Consider the following 21,338-nt stretch of genomic DNA (forward strand, 5'->3'; position numbering starts at 1 on the left):
TATTATTGGTAAAAAAAATGTTACTATTTTACCATTTCGATCACAATTTACTAATTACAACGCCTTTTTTGCAGTTATTAGATACTGCCATGAATATATAATCTGTAGACAGCATGGGCAAAAAAAAATTCAGCAATAAAACTGAGCTATTAATAAAATAAAGTTGAAGTAAAAATGTTTGTGAACGTAGTAAATACTATTCCATATTATTATAATTACAGTATAGTCTAATTTCAGAATTTAATACCATACCTAGTGTTATCATGAATGAATATATGCATATAAAAGCATAAAAAATACATTTATAATACAGCGGGTAAACAATATCATTTTTAAAAATTATTACGACAGATGACGTCCACAAAACCCTTTGCATTCTAAATGATTTTTATTTTTGTAAAGGGCCATTTCAAAATATAACAATAGTAATAATAATAACAAATTATTTTCAAAATGACTACCATTACTGTTGATGCCATCATATAAAAATCAAGCTAAAAAATCCAGAAAAATTCTTGCGCAACCCAAAATGTCGGCATTTTGAATCATTAGTTGTAAAAGGCCATTTTATATATACCTCAATAGTATTAAGAATAACAATCATTTTCAAAATGGACTATCATTACTGTTGACACAACTCCAAAAAACAACCTATAAAAATCCATCACAATTCTTGCGCCAGCCGAAATCTCGGCCAAATACTCCTAAAATAGCAGAAGTCTTAAGAATCTCTGAGGAGTTTCCAAAGGGGACCCGAACTAGAAAGAAAGAATTCGAATTGGGTTTTGAAAAGTCGAATTTCTCCTGCATGTAATTCTTTTTGGACTGCACGTGTATTATCTGTCATAAAGTCCTTAAAAATTGTCCGTGACCAAACTATGAATATTTGCTTAGATACAATTTGCAAGTAATTCCTATTTACTGGAGTTTGTACGTTGCAGTTTTTAAGCTGATTACACCATTTAAAAATCGACGTTTCACATTGCTTTTTCTCTTAAAGCACCAATTGGCTGTCGTTTCTGTCGAACCAACCATCGTCCCTAGCACTTATAAAGACTGCCCATCTCCTTCTTTTTAATAGCGACTCTCTCTCTCTCTCTCTCTCTCTCTCTCTCTCTCTCTACTCTTCTCTCTCCTCTCTCTCTCTCTCTCGCTCAAACCTTAAGATCTTGGACTTCCTTCATCTGTTCAGACATATCATCTTGTTTTCATTCCTGGGGTCAGGGTACTCTCTCTCCCTCTCTCTCTCCTCTCTCTCTCTCTCTCTCTTCTCTCTCTCTCTCCTCTCTCTCTCTCTCTCTCTCATCTCTCTCTCTCGGCATGTTTATGAATACAGTGCTAGTGTCGTGGAGAAGGGTACTCCTCGGCGGGGAGAAGAAGAGCTTAGCATTCATGCAGAAGTGGTTGCCCTCACAGCAAAAAAAACCAGCCTCTCCACAGCTACACAGAGGAAGTCTTGCGCGCGAGCTAGGCACGTAAACACACACACACACACATCGCATTCACGTTCGATAATAAGGATATGGTTCAAGACACGAAGGTAAAAAGTCAAATACCATATTATAACATAACATATAAGAAATGGCAGGAAGATAAAACCCGAGTATATATATCCACATACAGGACTAACTTAAAAACAAAATGAAATATTTCAATATGAAAAATCCATTTAAGATACATTACCAAACCATGGCTGAAACTTTTGTGTGGAGACAAAGAGCACCACTACTTACCTGAAAAAAAAAGAAATATACATTTTTAAAATCTATGTTAAGTATATATCATTAGGATAATCTATGAACAAAATTAATGTAAAAACCAAATCACGCTAAAGGTCAGGATTACAAAATAAATATACTAATAATTATACAAACACAAATGCTCAAGAGAGTCATGGAAAGCAAAGACCCAATACAAATATCTAAGGATGCGAAAGAAAAGGAAATGGGAACAAATGCAGACTTGATCTAATTGCAACCCAAGTTCAAAATGACCATACACAAACATGAATTTTAAAAGTTTATAAAACCATGCATAAAAAATCATTTGAAGCTTAAAAACTATAGTTTATCCCCCCCCCCAAAAAAAAAATAAGTTTCTGCAAAACTACGAAACAAAACATACAAATGACACTAAATTGAGAAAAAGAAAATAAAACAAACCGTAAAAGGGGCAGGCAAATAAAATAAAACTTACGCAGCAATACACCTGAATACACCGTATGAATAGCATTTAAGAATATAATAATGACAGAGTTATTCTCATCTTTAAATAGCCAATAGGGGAAACTTCAGGCAATAAAATATTTTTTTTTTTTTAAGAAACTTACTTGTGATGAGAGAGGGGATGAAGGTACCAAAATAAAGACAAAAAATTACCCTGAGGAAAGGGGATGCACGTCCTCCAATGTCAAGTAGAGAGAAAGAGAGAGAGAGAGAGAGAGAGAGAGGAGAGAGAGAGAGAGAGAGAGAGAGAGAGAGAGAGAGAGAGAGAGAGAGAGAGTTACAAGGATTTAGGATGTCTCAAAGACTTTCTAGTCCTTCAGGGGAGACTCCATTTGCTCTTGGATAGAACGATTTGGTTTGAACGTTTAGAGAGTTTTTATGATCATGTCTAACTTATTCTTGAACTCGTTTACCTCATTACTGTTTACTACATCTGCTGGAAGTCTATTCCAAGTATTTGCTATTTTGTATGTAATAAAATTACCCACATTGAGTGGTGTTGTATTCTTTCAATTCCAGTTTATATCCGTTATCCCTGGACTGATTTGTGCTAAGCGTGAATAGAATGTTGTAATCTACATTTGTTATTCCTTCAAGAATTTTGAATGCCTCTATTAACTGTCCCCTTAGTCGTCGAGTTTGTAGATCGAATAAGTTCAATCGTTCCATCCTTCGTCTATATCCAAATTGCCTTAGTGTTGAAACTAGTTTGATGGCCCTAGCTTGTACTGCTGAGAGAGAGAGAGAGAGAGAGAGAGAGAGAGAGAGAGAGAGAGAGAGAGAGAGAGAGAGAGAGAGAGAGAGAGGTGGGGGGAAGATCCCCTTCTTTAAGAACATTCAGGGGAAGGGCATCGACATATGAATAAAGATTAAACAACTAAATGGTCTAGAAATGATGTTTGAAGACAGACGATAGCGAGTTCAACGAGCACAATAATAGAGGGAAAAGATATCCTTCATATACGACGATGAGAGAGAGAGAGAGAGAGAGAGAGAGAGAAAAAAAAATTCTATCAAAAACATAAATCTTTTATCTAATGATCAAGATATGCATAACATATAAACATAAACATGTACGGATAATCATATTACACTAAACTACAGATATTCCACAAAATGGATTCTATCAGCCCTCTAAGCACTTTAGAATTTCTTTTTGATGGTTCCATATACAATCACATTAAATCTCTTTCAATGACATGACAACCCCAATGTCTGATATTAAAGTTACTTGCGAGAGCAAAGGAAAACTTTTGTGTGCATTTTCCATTAGTGTCCCTTACCGTCCCCTCACGAACCTCCTCCTCTCAATGGTCTACTTATTTCCATCAAGATAAAACTGCTCTGAGAAATGCTCCCAAAATGCTCTCAACAGTCAGTCAGTCATGCTCAGTATAAACTCAAACGTTACTCGCCTACAAACTATTCCACTATAGTCAATTTTTTTAGCGAGGCAGATTTGCACCGACTCGCAGCGGTGCCCTTTTAATTCGGAAAAGTTTCCAGATCGCTGATTGGTTGGACAAGATATTTCTAACCAATCAGCGATCAGGAAACTTTTCCGAGCTAAAAGGGTACGCGCTGCAAGTCGGTGCAAATCTGCCTCGCTAAAAAAAATTGACTATAGTCACCGCGATTGCATGATTAAATATTAATTTTACCTATTTATAGCATGTAAAATCGAGTAATGTCTGTACCTATGAGATTACTCGTGCACCTGTAAAATTGTATTATGGCATAACACCAAACCAAGTAATAAATACAATAGATTACTCGAGTACATCTTGTAGGTCATAAAAATATTAAATCCTTTAAGCCTCATTACGAAATTCTGAACTAATTTATAAGTCCAAGCTTCATTTTTTCTTTTATAGCTTAACGCGTTTCCCTTATCTTTGAAATATGAAAAGGTCATATTCATCCTCGGATACCAACTCTCTTAGACCATAAAGACGGTGGGAATTGCAGTGTTAATCCATATATACATACATTATTACATACTTATACATACTTTCACTTATACATACATCAATACACACACAAAAAAAAGGATACAAAGAAGTGAATTAAAGCTGGTAATGAAAGATTTGATGTTTTATTTCATGCAAAGCACAAAGTGCTTTCTATAACAAATTTATATACCTATCAAAAAAAATTATAAGGAGAAAACGACTTATCGAATTGGTAGTTTCATGCCACTAATTAATCAACTTCGGCCCAGAGAGAGAGAGAGAGAGAGAGAGAGAGAGAGAGAGAGAGAGAGAGAGATACGACCTAAATCCCCCAATCAAAATAATTCTTCAGGGGACATAAACCAAAATTATTCATGCTTTCAAAAATAGAAAATAAAAGCATTAGCTTGCAAATACATCGCACTTGTATGGTAAAAAATGCAAAATAGTAATGGTTGCAAATGACATCATTACATGCTGATTTCACTTTGCAACTCATTTGTTCTCATCTCAAAACCACTAAGTAAGGATAACTGATACCTATATCAAAACAGTTATTAATGTAGCTCATAGTCAAGAGGCTGGGATCAATTTTCAACATGTTTGTATGCATGCATGTATGAATGTCTATATATTATACACATATATATCCATACAAATGCACTCAAATATATATATATATATATATATATATATATATATATATATATATATATACACATAAATACATACACATATATATCCATACAAATGCACTCACAAATATATATATATATATATATATATATATATATATATATATATATATATATATATATATATATATACATAAATACATACATACATATGTACACACAAACATAAAAATAACCGAAGAAATCGATGGAATAGAATATTAGCCTAAAAGTAATGCTTGAGGATAATAATGAACTGCGGATTGGAAAATAACGATGATGTTAAGATCACCACCTAATCTATAATCTATTTATTTCAAGGATATGCAAATTGGACCCATCCAATGACGTCCCGGTGTACCGGTTTCAAATTACCCCCTCCAAATCTTACCCCCCGGTAGTTTGAAATCGGATTCAAGCTACCCCCGGGGGTAATTTGAAACCGGTTTTAAGCTACCCCCCTGGTTTCAAATTACCCCCCTCATTTTTGCGCAGGATCTCATCATTTATGAATATTAATAAATTGCTTTTGATCAGGGTCAACACAATCATTAGGTTATATGTATATACATGTATTGTTTCACCTATTGGTATCGTTTATTAATATCCAGCCTTTATCCGTTTTATGTTTATATCTTAGCTAATACATGTCGGAAATTCCATTATCAGTCATGGGCGCATATTTTTCCGAGATAGGGAGACAAGGTGGAATTTTATTTTGACGGTTATTTTTTCCATTATTTGAAATATTACATAATTATACTGCAAGCAAATATTATATGAGGTATAATCAACATATTGATCATAAGTATATATATGTATGTATATATATATATATATATATATATATATATATATATATATATTTACATATATATATATATACATATATATATATATATATATATATATATATGTGTGTGTGTATATATATACATATATATATATATATATATATATATATATATATATATATATATATATATATATATTATGTGTGCATGTATATAAATATAAATATATATATATATATATACATATATATATATATATATATATATATATATATATATTTGTTTATGTTGTAAATATTATATCATTCATGATATCTGTAAATAATTGACACTTTTAATAAAGCAAGATTGTAAGCAATTATAACAGTTTTAATAAAACGTGGTACAGTACATGCTGTTTGCTTCTACTGTACTTACATTGGTTGTTTGTATACGAAAACACCTGGACTACGGTAAAGTCGTTACACTTGATAGCCCTCTATGGATGACATTGAACACAACTTGTGTTAATCTCACAACTGTTGTTACTGATTTTAGCCTAAAGGCAGGCAGCTGTGTGTTATCATGGGCTAAATCAAATACTATTTAAACCATCTTCCAGAGTAGTAAGTGATGGATTCGTGTATGGATTTTTTTTTTTGCTCTGTTGTTGATCTCGAAATGGAAAATCATTGAAAAACTGAGTGATAAAATGTTCTAGAATTTTACCTGAAATGTATCATATAAAAAAAAACCTCGCAACATAGTCACCTGTACATTTCCATGCGGTTTATATAAGACTTCTGCCCTTTTGTCATAGCTCCATTCTTTCTTATTACTCATTTCATCAAATGACAAAACAGCAATACCTAGAAATCGAGACTTCATACCATCTCTAAAGTCCTCTGGTTTAAATTGAATCGAGCTAACAGTAGCTTACACAGCGTTGATTCTGTTTGCATGACATCATGCATGTTGATAATTTATATTTGAGCTTTTATTTTTCACGCGCATAGCATCCAAATACTACGAAGTTACTATGCATTATCACTGACAGAATATATGAATAAACAAAAAGATATAAGGACACAAGGAGTTCTATTGTTATATTGCATCTATGGGTATAGTCACCACCATTTTATGAGCAAATTTTCTTGGGTCATTTTGAAAGCACACCTGGCTTGACCGCTTTAATCTATGGGCGAGCCAAGGAAAGGAGAAAAGGGTCAGCTAATTAGTCATTCACCCGGATTTGAACGGTCTAAGAATATGACAAATTTCTTAGATAATTTGTATTTTTCCTACCATACAAACCTTTGCTATTTACATGGGGTATTTTGGCGGAGCTGAAATGACGAGCCATTAAATTTTAACGAGGGTTAACTACCCACTCGCTAGTTAGCGGGGGGGGTAGGGAAGGGGTAGCTAGCTACCCCTTCCCCCCTCACACACCGTGAATAGCTCAATTCACTTAAAGGTAGGAATTGACTTGGGGGTCAGGGCTGGCGGGTAACATTTGCGTAAATAGCAAAGGTTTGTATGGTAGGAAAAATACAAATTATCTAAGAAATTTGTCATTTGTTCCGTAACCCAATACAAACCATTGCTATTTACATGGGGTGACTTACCCTTAGGAAGGGCGGAAAGTCCCCAGCCTTCTGGCTTCGGCTTTACCCGGGGACTCCAATTCCGAGTTGTAGAACTCAAGGAACAGGAGTCCTTAACACTCGCACGCTGTCATGTTTGACCATCGTGCGGCCTACTAGGATGTGTGTGAAGGAGAATAACGTGACTCGTCCTAGGCAGTTGACCTGGAGTTCTTTATTGTGGAACTCTAGGCTAGGACGTTCCCAATACCACCTCGTCAGGGTATGGGGGACGCGACAGTATTAAGGCTAATACTAGGAGCACAAGGAAGCATGGTTTACCTGCAGAGGTTGAGGTCAGCTGCGCAAAGACCTGGATGCTGCTATCCCCAAGAGAGGGGAGAATGAAGAAAGAAGTATGGGCCAGACATACTCTTTCATTCACGCAGACTAAAACCGGGTAACAATGCCCTCAACCTTCTGCTACTTGTCCAATAAGGAGCCTGAGGTTAGACCAGCTGTTGTGCAGCCACCACAGGACCGATAGAAAACGTATCGAGGTTCCTGTGGGTCACGTCCTGCAGGTAGTGGGCTGTGAACGTCGTCTGACGTTTCCAGACCCCGGCTTGTAGAACCTGCGTCACAGAGAGGTTTCTCTTGAAGGCCAGGGAAGTAGCATCACCCCTGATGTCGTGAGCTCTGGGACGACATGACGAAGGAGAGTCGGGATTCAAGGTGCTGCTTATCACCTTGCGAATCCATGAAGAGATGGAGTTCTTGGTGACCCTCCTCTTTGTCCTCCCTATGCTCACAAACAAAGCTTGCACATGAGGACGAGCTGCAGCTGTCCTTTTGAGGTAGCGCCTCAGACTCCTGACTGGGCACAGTAACAGATGGTCTGGGTCACTTATTACAGAACGTAGACTCGTTACCTTGAAGGAGTGGAATCTTGGATCCGACACCCCAGGGTTTTGAGTCTTAGCAATGAACTCAGGGACGAACTTGAACGTTTCCTCCCACCATCCCCTTGAATGGGCAACGTCGTAGGAGAGACCATGAAGTTCACTTACTCGTTTGGCCGCGGCCAACGCGAGTAGGAACACCGTCTTCCACGTTAGGAGGCGATCAGACGCCTGGCGTAATGGTTCAAAGGGAGCTCTTTTCAGAGCCCTGAGCACTTGAACCACGTTCCAAGGAGGGGGTCTGACTTCCGACTGGGGCAAGTAAGCTCGTAGTTGCGTATGAGTAGAGAAAGTTCCAACGAAGAGGAAATATCCACTCCTTTCAGCCTGAAGGCTAAGCTTAAGGCTGAGCGATAGCCTTTCACCGCCGAGACCGAAAGGCGCATTTCCTCCCGAAGATATACAAGGAACTCCGCTATTGTTGGAATAGTGGCATCGAGCGGAGAGATACCCCTTCCACGACACCAACCACAAAAGACTTTCCACTTCGCCTGGTAGACGCTAACAGAGGATTCTCGCAGGTGTCGAGACATCCTGTCTGCAACCTGTTGAGAAAATCCTCTCTCCGTGAGGAGTCGCTGGATAGTCTCCAGGCGTGAAGCCGAAGCGAAGCTACGGCCTTGTGGAAGATGTTGCAATGTGATTGTCTGAGTAGCTCGTGACGTGGAGCGAGTTCTCTTGGGGGTTCCGTTAGGAGTTGCAGAAGGTCCGGAAACCATTCCGCTTGATGCCATAGCGGAGCTATGAGAGTCATGGAGAGGTTGACCGATAGGTTGGCCTTGTTGAGCAACCTTCTCATCAGACAAAAAGGTGGGAAGGCATAGACGTCCATATTGTCCCACCTGTGTTGAAATGCATCCTGCCAGAGAGCCTTGGGGTCCGGGACTGGAGAGCAGTAAAGGGGCAGCCTGAAAATCAAGGCTGTCGCAAACAGGTCTACAGTCGGGGAACCCCACAAAGTCAGGACTTTGTTGGCTATCTGAGGATCCAAAGACCACTCGGTACTCACTATCTGCGTCGCCCTGCTGAGGCTGTCGGCAAGGACATTCCTCTTGCCAGGAATGAAGCGAGTTGACAGTGAGATCGAGCAGGTTTCAGACCATCTCAGAATCTCTACTGCAAGATGGGATAGCTGCTGCGAGAAGGTACCTCCCTGCTTGTTGATATAAGCCACTACTGTGGTGTTGTCGCTCATCACCACCACGGAGTGGCCCGCCAGGATTTGTTGGAACTGTTGAAGAGCCAGAAAAACGGCCTTCAATTCTAGTAGGTTGATGTGGAGGCACCTTTCCGATTCTGACCAAAGGACTGAGGCTCTTTGGTTCAGAATGAGGGGCCCCCACCCTTGATTTGACGCGTCCGTAAACAGAGTCAAATCTGGGGGGAGGACGAGAAGATCTGCTCCCTTCCGTAGGTTCTCATCGTCCAGCCACCATCGAGTCCCATGGGAACTAGGAAGTCCAAGGAATCGTTTCCCTGATTCCATCGTGACTTCAGCCGCCACTGGATGGATCTCATCCTGAGGAGGCCGTTTGGAACAAGACGAACCAAAGACGATAGATGGCCTAAGAGACGTAACCACAGTTGGGCTGGAAGCTCTTCTCGTCTGAGGAAAGGTTCTGCTACCTTCCTCAGCCTTGCTATCCTTCCGTCTGATGGAAAGGCTTTGTGGAGAATCGTGTCTAGTTTCATGCCTAGGTATACCAGTTTCTTCGTAGGGCACAGAGAGGACTTCTCGAGATTTACCAAGATCCCTAGATCTTGGCAAACTTCCAGAAGCCTGTCTCGGTGTCGCAGAAGGGTCGACTCCGAGTCTGCCAGGATTAGCCAGTCGTCCAGATAATGAGGGAGACGGATGCCGTTCCTGTGAGCCCACAACGAGATCAGAGTGAACACCTTGGTGAACACCTGGGGTGCCGTGGAGAGACCGAAACACAGCACTTTGAACTGGTAGGCCTTACCGTCTAGGCTGAATCTTAAGTACTTCCTGGAAGACGGATGGATGGGGATCTGGAAGTACGCATCCTTCAGATCCAGAGTGCACATAAAGTCTTGTGGTCTCACTGCAAGTCTGACCGTGTCCGCTGTCTCCATACTGAAACGAGTTTGTATGACAAACTTGTTTAGTGCTGAGAGGTCGATGACCGGTCTCCAGCCTCCAGACACCTTCTTTACAAGAAAGAGTCGACTGAGGAAGCCTGGGGAGCCGTCGTCGACCTCCTGGAGAGCATCCTTCTTGAGCATGGTCTCGACTTCTGCCGGGAGGGCCAACCCCTTTGGTGGTCCCAAGGCATAGGAGTTCAACGACACTGGATTCGCTGTCAGGGGAGGTAGAGATGTTGTGAACGGGACGCGATACCCTTGACCGATCACAGAGACCGTCCAAGGGTCGGCCCCGAGTTGCTGCCACCTCTGCATGCAACTTTTTAGGCATCCCCCCACAGGTGGACACGCGGGGGGACTGCCACTCCCAGTGTTTGCGACCTTTGCCGCTTCCTCTAGGAGTTCTACCCTTAGAGGACTTGCCACGTCTTGTCTCTCGGCTGAAAGGACTGCGGCTTAGACACGCTTGTCTTAGCTGCCGGAACCTGCTTAGGTGTCTTGCGAGCCTGCTGTTGACGTTGTTGTTGAGGGGCTGGAGGTTATAGGGCCGAGATGTCAGGGCCCTTTGGAGGAGAGAGTCCTGGTTCGATCTCCTCCACCTCTCAGCCGTCTGCTCAATGTCACGAGGCTCCAGTAACTCCCCTTCAAAATTAGAGGAGTGTCTGAGCCTGCTGACGTCTGCAGTGGGGATCTTCGGATGGCACCTCTCGGACACTGAATCACGTTTTTTGAGGATCATGTTGGCCCACAGGTTAGTGACCTAGTGGGCTAGAAACTCAATAGAGCGAGAGCCCGAGAGGAGGAAGGTCTCCAAAGCTTTCCTATTGCTCTCCTTGGACAGATCCTCGGATCGCAATAGGATGCCCAGAGACCCAAGCCAGAGATCAAGCCACGAAGTTGCCTGCATGGCACTCTTCGCGACTTTTCCCAGGTTTTGGGTCTCTGACGCTGCAAACGTCACCTGCCGGGTAGAGAGCTTCTCGAAAGAAGTTCCCTTTGCTAGTTCTTCCATGGAATGATGGAGTGGGAGAGACATGCAAGACTCCCCGTCGATCTCGAAATACCTCCTCTGTTGGACTAGAGGAGGTGGGAGAAGTTTGAACCCGGCAGAAGAACGTCCTGAGGAGGCCAGACCGGAGAGTTGAGCTTTGACCTTGTCTCTGGCGCCTTTCACCCCTTTAGACCAGGGCAAAGCCGCACTAGTCTTGGGGGGCTTCTGGACACCAAAGACCTCGTCAAGCACAGTGTCTTTCCCCTCGCGAGGGGCTGTCTCCGGGTCCTTGATTTTGTTGAGCTCCCTCATCAATCCAAGGACCTGCCAGAACGCATGTTCTGACTCGCTGTGCTCTCTCCTCTTGGTGGACTGGCAGCTAAGTTTCCCATCCCCAGGAGGTCTTCTTGGGGACATCTGGCGCGCAGGCGTGCGGGCGTTGGCTGGACAGGAACAGGAGATTTCTTGGGGAGCGTGGGCGCGTAGGAGCACGGACTCAAGAAAGAACGTGTGCGCGCATGTGTGAATGCGCGTAGGCATGCAGGAACGCTGGTGCGAGGGCGCTCAGACTCTTGACTAAGTCCAGAAGCGCAGGAGAACGTCGGCCAGAAGAGCGCGTTTAGCGAGCGCCCCTTCTTAGGGTCTGCAGGAACCAAGGCATGCGGACGTGAAGGGCGAGCTGCAGAAGATCGTGGGCGCGGTTGCGCCAAAATAAGAAGGCGCTCAGCAATAGAAGGGCGCGCAGGCATCAATGGGCGATCAGGAGAGCGCAAGCAAGGCAAAGGAGAACCCTTGCGTTCATCAGGACCAGGCGAGCGTGGGCGCACAGGGCGCGCATCAGGCACAAGCACAAATGAGTGCTTGCGCGCGGGCGAGTGCTTGAGCGCAGGAGAATGATGGTGCGCAGTGCGCGCATCAGGAAGGCGCTGCAACTTCTCTGGAGGATGAGAGCGCCCAGGAGAGAGCTGGCGAGCAGGAGATTACTGGGGCGTTGGAGAGCGCTGCAACTTCTCAAGAAGATGAGAGCGCTGGCAAGCAGGAGATCGCTGGCGCGTTGGAGAGCGCTGGCGAGCAGGAGATCGCTGGCGCGTTGGAGAGCGCTGGCGAGCAGGAGATCGCTGGCGCGTTGGAGTGCGCTGCAACTTCTCTGGAAGGTGAGAGTGCCCAGGTGAGCGCTGGCGAGCAGGAGAGCGCCCAGGTGAGCGCTGGCGAGCAGGATGGCGCCCAGGTGAGCGCTGGCGAGCAGGAGAGTGCTCAGGTGAGCGCTGGCGAGCAGGAGAGCGCCCAGGTGGGCGCTGGCGAGCAGGAGAGGGCCCAGGTGAGCGCTGGCGAGCAGGAGAGCGCCCAGGTGAGCGCTGGCGAGCAGGAGAGCGCCCAGGTGAGCGCTGGCGAGCAGGAGGGCGCCCAGGTGAGCACTGGCGAGCAGGAGAGCGCCCAGGTGAGCACTGGCGAGCAGGAGAGCGCCCAGGTGAACGCTGGAGAGCAGGAGAGCGCCCAGGTGAGCGCTGGCGAGCAGGAGATCGCTGGAGCGTTGGAGAGCGCTGTAACTTCTCTGGAAGATAAGAGCGCCCAGGTGAGCGCTGGCGAGCATTGGCAAGCAGGAGAGCTAGAGCTCCATTGCACGCAAGCAAGCAGGTGGCGCGCAGGGGAACCCTGCGTAGGCGCCCAAAGCACGTCAGCAGCCAGGAACGGCGAAGGGAGGTCTGGTAGGTGTAGGGGATCGCGAACGATCCGCAGGAAGTTGCAGTGACGATCCTCTCCAGACGAGACGGATCCTCCACAGGGGAGGAGACGAAGATCCAAAGAGGCGCCTCCTAACTCCCTTGTAGGGAGAAGGAAGACCTCTCTCGCGCAGAGGGCGAAGCGAAGGTGCCCTCTGGGTAGGAAGACGGGTCATCCGTCCTCTGAAGAGGAGTCTCTGTGGTGAACTTCCCTCACGGGGAAGAAACACTTGCAGGAGAGACCGTAGGACTCCACTGCCCCCCCCGAAGGAGACTGAGCCTTCCGCAACAACAGCAGCAGTAGGCCTCCGAAGAGGAGTCTCTGTGGTGAACTTTCCTCACGGGGAAGAAACACTCGCAGGAGAGACCGGAGGACTCAACTGCCCCCCGAAGGAGACTGAGCCTTCAGCAACAACAGCAACAAGAGGCCTCCGAAGAGGGATCTCTGTGGAGAGCTTCCCCCACGGGGAAGAAACAGTTACGCTATGCAATTAAAAGAAAGTTCACTAAAAGTAAGAACGAACAACCCCGAAGGGAAACGTTCTACAAACTGAAGTTAACAAAAAACAATTAGATTTATAACAAGTAATAAAAAAAAAATAATTGTAAAGCACAGCGTTGCAACTCCACCCGCATAGAGGAGTTATGTAATAATTATAGTAAATGTAGTAAAGGTGAACGAGCTCCAGGAGATCGTGAACCATGAACTACTACTTAGAGGCCTGACTGCCGGCGGCCACACGGAGATATCGTACATACACAGACAAGCGTGAACACTGAAAAGGAAACTTACTGATTTCCATACTAAGATATATACGTAAACATAAAATATGTTACATATATATATGAGTACAAGAAATGTAAGTAGTTAAGTAAAGACAAAACAACAATAATGGCTGGCCAAGCGAGGACAGGAACGGAGACATCCGATCACTGTCCGAGCCAAAAGTGAAATGAGCTATTCACGGTGTGTGAGGGGGGAAGGGGTAGCTAGCTACCCCTTCCCTACCCCCCGCTAACTAGCGAGGGGGTAGTTAACCCTCGTTAAAATTTAATGGCTCGTCATTTCAGCTCCGCCAAAATACCCCATGTAAATAGCAATGGTTTGTATTGGATTACGGAACAAATAATCTTTTAATTTGATACTTTCTCCAAATTGTTTCCTTCGCTCTTTTTGTTTGCAACCACGTGGTGACAAATCGAAACTCTTAAATATAACAAAGAGCAAAATTGTTATAAAACGATTATCATACTAACAGAAATAATCTTAATTTTGATATCAAATTAATTCAGTTCTCAATTCTGATTGATTATTAAAAGACAGGATTCTTTACAAAGGATTTAATAAACTATGTTTAATATGGTATATTTACATAGGTGATTTTATTGTTTTAGAATTTATTTAATTAATCGAAAAAAAATTTCTACAACAAAGGTTGTGTTAGCAAACATGGTTATGATGACTTCGTCAGATGAAGTTAGTACTACCACAAAAGATTCAACGAATTAGTTAATTCAGACCATTTTCATGTTTTCCTTTATAATGTTATCAGTATGCTAAATACCTTTGACCCAATTTTCCTTGCAAATCTGAAACAAAGTCGTTTTTTATATGTTGGTTGCATCTCTGACACGTTTGATTGTTTGGTCAATTCCATATTTAACAATCTCATTATCATTTTCCCATTTGAAAAAACTGATAGAAATTGTATACCATTTTTCTTTCTTCTGGGCGAAAAACACGACGCTGAGAACTTACCATGGTTTTTACGGAAGCCTATTCTGCAAGACAGTGAATGAAGAAGCTAATCTTCATGCATTTAATAGGATTTGACCAAAGGTCTCAGCAAACTGACCCAGAGGCAACGTGTATGTCATATCTCCTAATTTGTCATTTTCCTTCCCTTGTCTTAGTGAAGCGAAAGCATTGGGATTAAGGAGAATCGGCACCGCCACAAATGAGTTTTGGTGATTGCAAGGCCAATATATAGAGGTCGGTCGGACAGAACTGTCATCTTCCCGCCACTGGCTGACTGTGACGTCACTCCGGCTCCAACTGGTGATTCTCTGTTAGGCCTTGGCTTTGTATATTAAAGCATTATTGTTATTTCCTTTGAATTATTCTTCCTCTTGACTACTTAATTTGATACTTCCGTTATCAGAAAATTCTGAGAATGCCTAAACAATTTTATTGATAAAATAATATTACTGTAGACAGTACAGCAGTGTGAATTCATCAGTGAGAATTGAAGGAAACTCGGTTGTAGTTGTAACTTTTATTAATGAAAATAATATGTACACACTTAAATATAATCATAATTAAAAACTATTTACACATATCTAAATATTTAACTTTAAATATAAAAATTCATTGCTTCAACATCCTGAAATGTAAAAACTATTTAAACATATCTAAATATTAAACTTTAATTTTTTTCTGTCATCCCCCCGATCATTTTCAATTTTTATCTTTCTTTTCTTAATTTTGATAGCCTTATTTAAGTACCTTAGTCTGAAATATATAGATATCTTTGCAAAAAAATCAATAATGTCGTCTGGGACCTTTACTCCTGATCGTTGCAATTCAGCAACAAGAGATTTTTTGCACGATTTCCCTTCTAAAAGTGATGAACCGTGGATTGTGTTGAAAACTTCTCGTAGCACAATTAATTGAGAATAAAATTCATCTGATGGCATGTACAATTCACCTCTGTTTACTATCCCAATCCACGATTCATTTGAATTTTTACACTCTTTCATCTGTCTTCCTAATTGTGGATATTTTGTAGAAAACTTTTTTACAATATAACCACCTATATATTTAAGAGCTTCATCTTCAATTACAGTGGCAGCCGTTTTTTCGTTTTCTTTATCTAGAATTTGATTGTTTATATCTTCTGAGGGGCATTCAAAATCTAAATCTTTAAACAATGAGCTGGTCAAGTACAGTTCTAATGCTAATTCTCTATCATCACTGTATTTGGAATTGCATGCAGATTTATTTATCAACATATCACAATTGTTGCCCTTTGCAATGATGTTCGTTTTTTCACTAATTATTTTTACATCTTTCCCCAGAATCAATGACCTCAGTCTAAACTTAAATTCAACAGCATTGGGGTAATCGTATGTGCCCTTCATTTGCCTTATGCAACCAAACAGATGTTCTACACAGTCTTGATTCAGCTTTTGATTCATGATATAATCTACATTAAAAACATCTTTAACCATATTAGAAAGACCGATAACAGATTTACTTGAAAGAATTATGCCCTTCTGAAATTTGTATAGACACCTTATTTTTTGAGATTTTACTTTTAAAGAAGTCATTACCATTAAAACCTTTTCCAAAGTATTTATTTGAAAATCTTTATTGATCCCAAAGCCATTTCTCGCTGGTATATCGCCATACATGTTGCTTGAATTCATTATATCAAACCAGTCGTTGATCAGTGAGAGAAAATCAGAGGTAGCTTGCCGGTTATTGGAGTTCAACAGACCTCTACTTCCTAAATACCTTAAAGCACTAGCACAAGATGAGGATAATAACTGCACAGCATACTTGACACGCTGCCTGTGCTGTCCATTAATAGATAAATGAAGTTCATTAATTTTATAAGCCAGTCCATATTCTGTATTCGATTTTGATAACATTTCACGGATACTTGTGTCATTAATTAAATCACTGCCTACATAAAAGCCTGAATCAATGAAGTTATTTCTGACTAATTTGATCAAGTGGGGAACGTCGGCAAAAACATATATCTCCCTGTCAGCACATGGGTTCTTGAATGAAATCCTATTGACAAGAGGATCAATGCCAAATTCTTTCCACATGCGAAGATTGGCTGATCCCATGTCAGAAACAATGGCAACAATGGGATAACCAACAGCCTCGACATACATTATGATTTTTAATAGTAACGGCTTGAGATTTGTCTCATCAAAGTTAAAATAAATTGGTTGTTTCCACTTCCCTACAAGACCTTGTAGCATAAAAACCAAGACACTGTTGTGCGGCTTATACAATACATCCATACCCTTATCATAGCACCATTCATTACTAATACACATTTCATCCAAACTTAATACCGCTATTTTTTCATTTACTGTAAAAGTTTCAGCTTTAGCACGTAATAATGTCAAAACACTTGTCAAAATCCCAGGCTCGCACAAGAATCTACTCGCTCTTTCTTTTAATGTAGTTTCACAAGGCAATGGAAACCCCTTCTTAAGTCTCAGATACTTGTAACATTTGGAACTTATGCTTCTTAGAATTAAAGCAGATTGATTTCATCAGACCGGCAACACACGTGTATCCACGTATCACAGAAATTTTTGTCTCTAGGAAACGTAAAATACTTAATACCATTGCCTTTTGTTTTTCTCTTGGTATTCAGACATCCATAAACAGAACAGTTATTTGGCATTGTCGGTTAAGTGACTGCTTCCGTTGTAAATAGAGACAATATAGCTTTGGTTGTAACAAGGTAACTGACCGCTACGAAAGGTTTTGTATGACTGGGCAGGGTCAATTGTGGCGAGCTTGACGAGTCCTGAAGGGTGAGTCATGGATAATCCCCTGTCCGACCGACCTCTATATATTGGCCTTGGGTGATTGACACCTTAAGCTGCGCGTTGGCTGCCCTTGTTCAAAAGATGTGTGAGTATATATTTATATATATATATATATATATATATATATATATATATATATATATATATATATATATATGCATTTGTATAAATAATAAAATAATCAACACCATTTATTCTGAATGTTTTTTGTGTCAATTTCTCCAGGCATATTGCCGCCCGAAGCTCATGCACCTAAAGCACATGAATGGAATCTACTGGAGATAACAAAAAAAAAAAAAAAAAAAAAAAAAAAAAGAGAAAAAAAAATCTCGACAATCACGCGCACACTGATATAAAATGAAGTTTTACCTCACCGTTATCACTAAACCTTAAATGACAGTCTGTAACTTCAAATATCGTGTATTATTTAATTATATGACACGTTAGGTCTTAAATACGAAAATATCGACAATCACACGAACACTGAAACAAAATAAAATTTTACCTCGCCTTTATCACAAAACCTTAAATTACAGTCTGTGACTTTCAACGTGTCATATAATTCACTAATACAATATTTTTAGTCTTAAATACAAAATTAAACTACTTTTCCTACTGCTGCGAAGCCAACAATAAATGTATGATACATATTTGCGATGTCACACAATTATTTATCATTCTGATGAGGGGGGTAACTTGAAAACAGAGGCGGTAACTTGAAACCAGTTTCAAACTCCCCCCCCCCCCCGGTAATCTGAAACCGGTTTCAAGTTACCGGGGGGTAATTTGAAACTGGGGGTAACTTGAAACCTTTACACCGGTACACCATCCAATTAACCCCTTACTGTTCTGTTAACCTCAAAACTAAACGCAGCGAAATTAAATTTGTATATCAGGAATTGGAGCCATCGATTTGCGACACGACGTCAAAAGCAGATATATCATTTGGAATTATTATATGTAAATATATGCCTACCCTATAATTTATGTTCTGCCTGATTGTTTTATTCACTATATGTTCTACCTGCTTGTTTTATCCATTATAAGTTCTATCTGCTTGTTCTATCCACTATATTTTCTACCTGCTTAATGCTTGTTTTATCCATTATATGTTCTACCTGCTTGTTGCTTGTTTTATCCACTATATGTTCTACCTGCTAGTTGCTTGTTCTATCCCCTATCTGTGTTACCTACTTGTTTTATTCACTATATGTTCTACTTGCTTGTTTTATCCACTATATGTTCTACCAGCTTAATGCTTGTTTTATCCATTATATGTTCTACATGCTGGTTTTATTCATTATATGTTCTACCTGATAGTTTTGAACAAGAATTTGCTTTTTGACCTAAGTGGGATATACACTCAAAAGTGAGTTCTGTAGTTTAAGTTATCACTACTCTAATGACGGGTTTTTTTTACTGCACCGGGAGAAATTAATAGTGTTTGCATAAACAAAACCACAATGATCAATAAACAGATTGCGTAAGATTTATGGAGACAGAAATGCCTTCCATAACAAGGACATCTAAATACATTACAATCACTATGTAACATTTTCACTGTGTTTGTAAGAAGCTGTTTACATTCTGATGCAATAGATTTAATAACAACATGAGAGAGAGAGAGAGAGAGAGAGAGAGAGAGAGAGAGAGAGAGAGAGAGAGAGAGAGAGAGAGTCTATACGTGTGTCCAAGAGACGTTTTGCATGTAATTGATTACGATTCAATTACAAAACTTAAAAATTCATTCAAAGTAATACAAAGTTTCAATTTACTACGATCACAATACTAATACAAAAACTTTTGCATAATAATTTAAACAAAGCAAAACTTTGCTAAAATCACGCATAAAATATATCATTCAAACTTAACTTCTTTTTTTTATAAAATATGTTTACCATTTTGCATACTGCATACGTAAAATATCTATGCAAGCACCACTACAAGCAACGTGTCATGCATGGCCACGCAATGGCAAAGAAAACAAGATTGAAAATTACACTCCACCAAGTTCATGCACGGAGATGTATGAAAAGAAGCATTACTGGGAGTTTGTGTCCTCCTCGGACTACTTACGCTAATAGCCTTGAGAAAAACTAGGCACTGTATAATGCCTTCCAAATCCAGGGGTAACGGAGCGAACCCCTCTGCAATAGCCGACCCTATCTAACGTCTGGGCAGCATTTTGTAACCTGATGTTGTTGTACTTGGACATGCTGATTCCATTTTCGGCAGCGTCATTCAAGGCGGCTATTTTACCGTTCTGTGTCTTGTGACGCCTGAGGTTCTCCTCCACAGCTCGGTAACTCTGCTGTGGGTTGGGGGGATAAGGGGAGTTGTTGGGGTCTGGGTGAAGGCCATTCATCGTTCCCACAACAACGGTGGAAGGTGAAATAGTGGTACAGGTGGTGTTGGTGGTGCTGGGGTGATCCATGCTTCTTTCCAGGCGGGCGCCAGAGGATCCAGTCTTCCGGTCATCGCTGACATCTGGGGCCGCGCCCTGCTCCCTCAGGGCATTCACAAGGCTATTCATGCTAAAGGCGATTTTCCCATTTTCCTTTGTTCTTCCAAATTCACTATTCACTTCGCCAATGAGGTGAGGCGCAGACTCCAAGTAGGAGTCAAGAGCTGTCCTCAATTCCGCATTTTCAGAGTAAAGTCTTTCTTTACCTTCGAACTCAGCACTGCAACGAACTCAGGGGTCACAAGTATTCACCGAAGGACATGTAATACCCCCAGTATAGTAAAGTCTGGGCTGAGTTCCTTGAGACTCCTCTACGGGATTCAAGCCTCCTCCTCCCCCTCCTCCTTCCCCACCTGATAACATCCCTGCCCGTCTCCCCAGCATTGACCCCCTGCGGATGTCTTGCCCCAAAAACTGGTCCACGTGGCGATGGGGAAGAAGAGGAAGATGAGGATGATGGGGAAGGAGAGGAAGAGAAGGCCAATGCAATGGAGGGGGGTTGGGGTAGGGGCCGGGTTACCCCTGGCAGCGAATTGTCATGCCACACTTCCATCACCAAAACAAATCAAAATCTCTGATCATCATCATTGTGACGATAAGAAACAGAAATGAATTCTGAAGAGTAACACTTACTATAATCTTTTTGTACATATTTACGCTAGGTTACATTTCACACTATATCAAAAGATTTTCCAACTTTTTTTTTTAATTCAATTTTCAAAATGAGTCACAACACAAAGCCAACTAACATATTTTCACTCGTCAGTTGAAAGAATAATACACAATCTTTCACCCTGTGAAAATAATCATAAATCTAAGTTCGAGAACTTCCTCACTATGAAAATAATCATAAATTCAATCTAAGCTCGAGAACTATCACCCTACGAAAATAATCATAAATTTAATTTAAGTTCGAGAATTTCCACCCTATGAAAATAATCACAAATTCGATCTAAGTTCGAGATCTACCACCCTATGAAAATAATCATAAATTCAATTTAAGTTCGAGAATTTACACCCTATGAAAATAATCATAAATTCAATCTAAGTTCGAGAATTTACACCCTATGAAAATAATCATAAATTCAATCTAAGTTCGAGAACTTCAACCCTATGAAAATAATCATAAATATAATTTACGTTCGCGAACTTCCATCCTGTGAAAATAATCAATAATAAGTTTTACGTTTAAGAACTAAATTTAACTGGAATTAACTCGAATACAGCCAGTGGAAGGGGAACAAAAGAATGAAAAATGACTAAACCCATCTCCATTAATACAAGTAAAAAGCAATATCTGCACACGACA

General features: G+C 41.0%; 1 pseudogene; it reads right to left on the reverse strand.

Annotated features, from left to right (window-relative positions):
- Window positions 1-18,780: 18,780 nt before the first annotated feature.
- LOC137631163 (probable serine/threonine-protein kinase mkcC) lies at window positions 18,781-20,667 on the reverse strand (annotated as a pseudogene).
- Between the last annotated feature and the right edge of the window lie 671 nt (window positions 20,668-21,338).

Source organism: Palaemon carinicauda, chromosome 3 (assembly GCF_036898095.1).
Source record: "Palaemon carinicauda isolate YSFRI2023 chromosome 3, ASM3689809v2, whole genome shotgun sequence".
Lineage (NCBI taxonomy): Eukaryota > Metazoa > Arthropoda > Malacostraca > Decapoda > Palaemonidae > Palaemon > Palaemon carinicauda.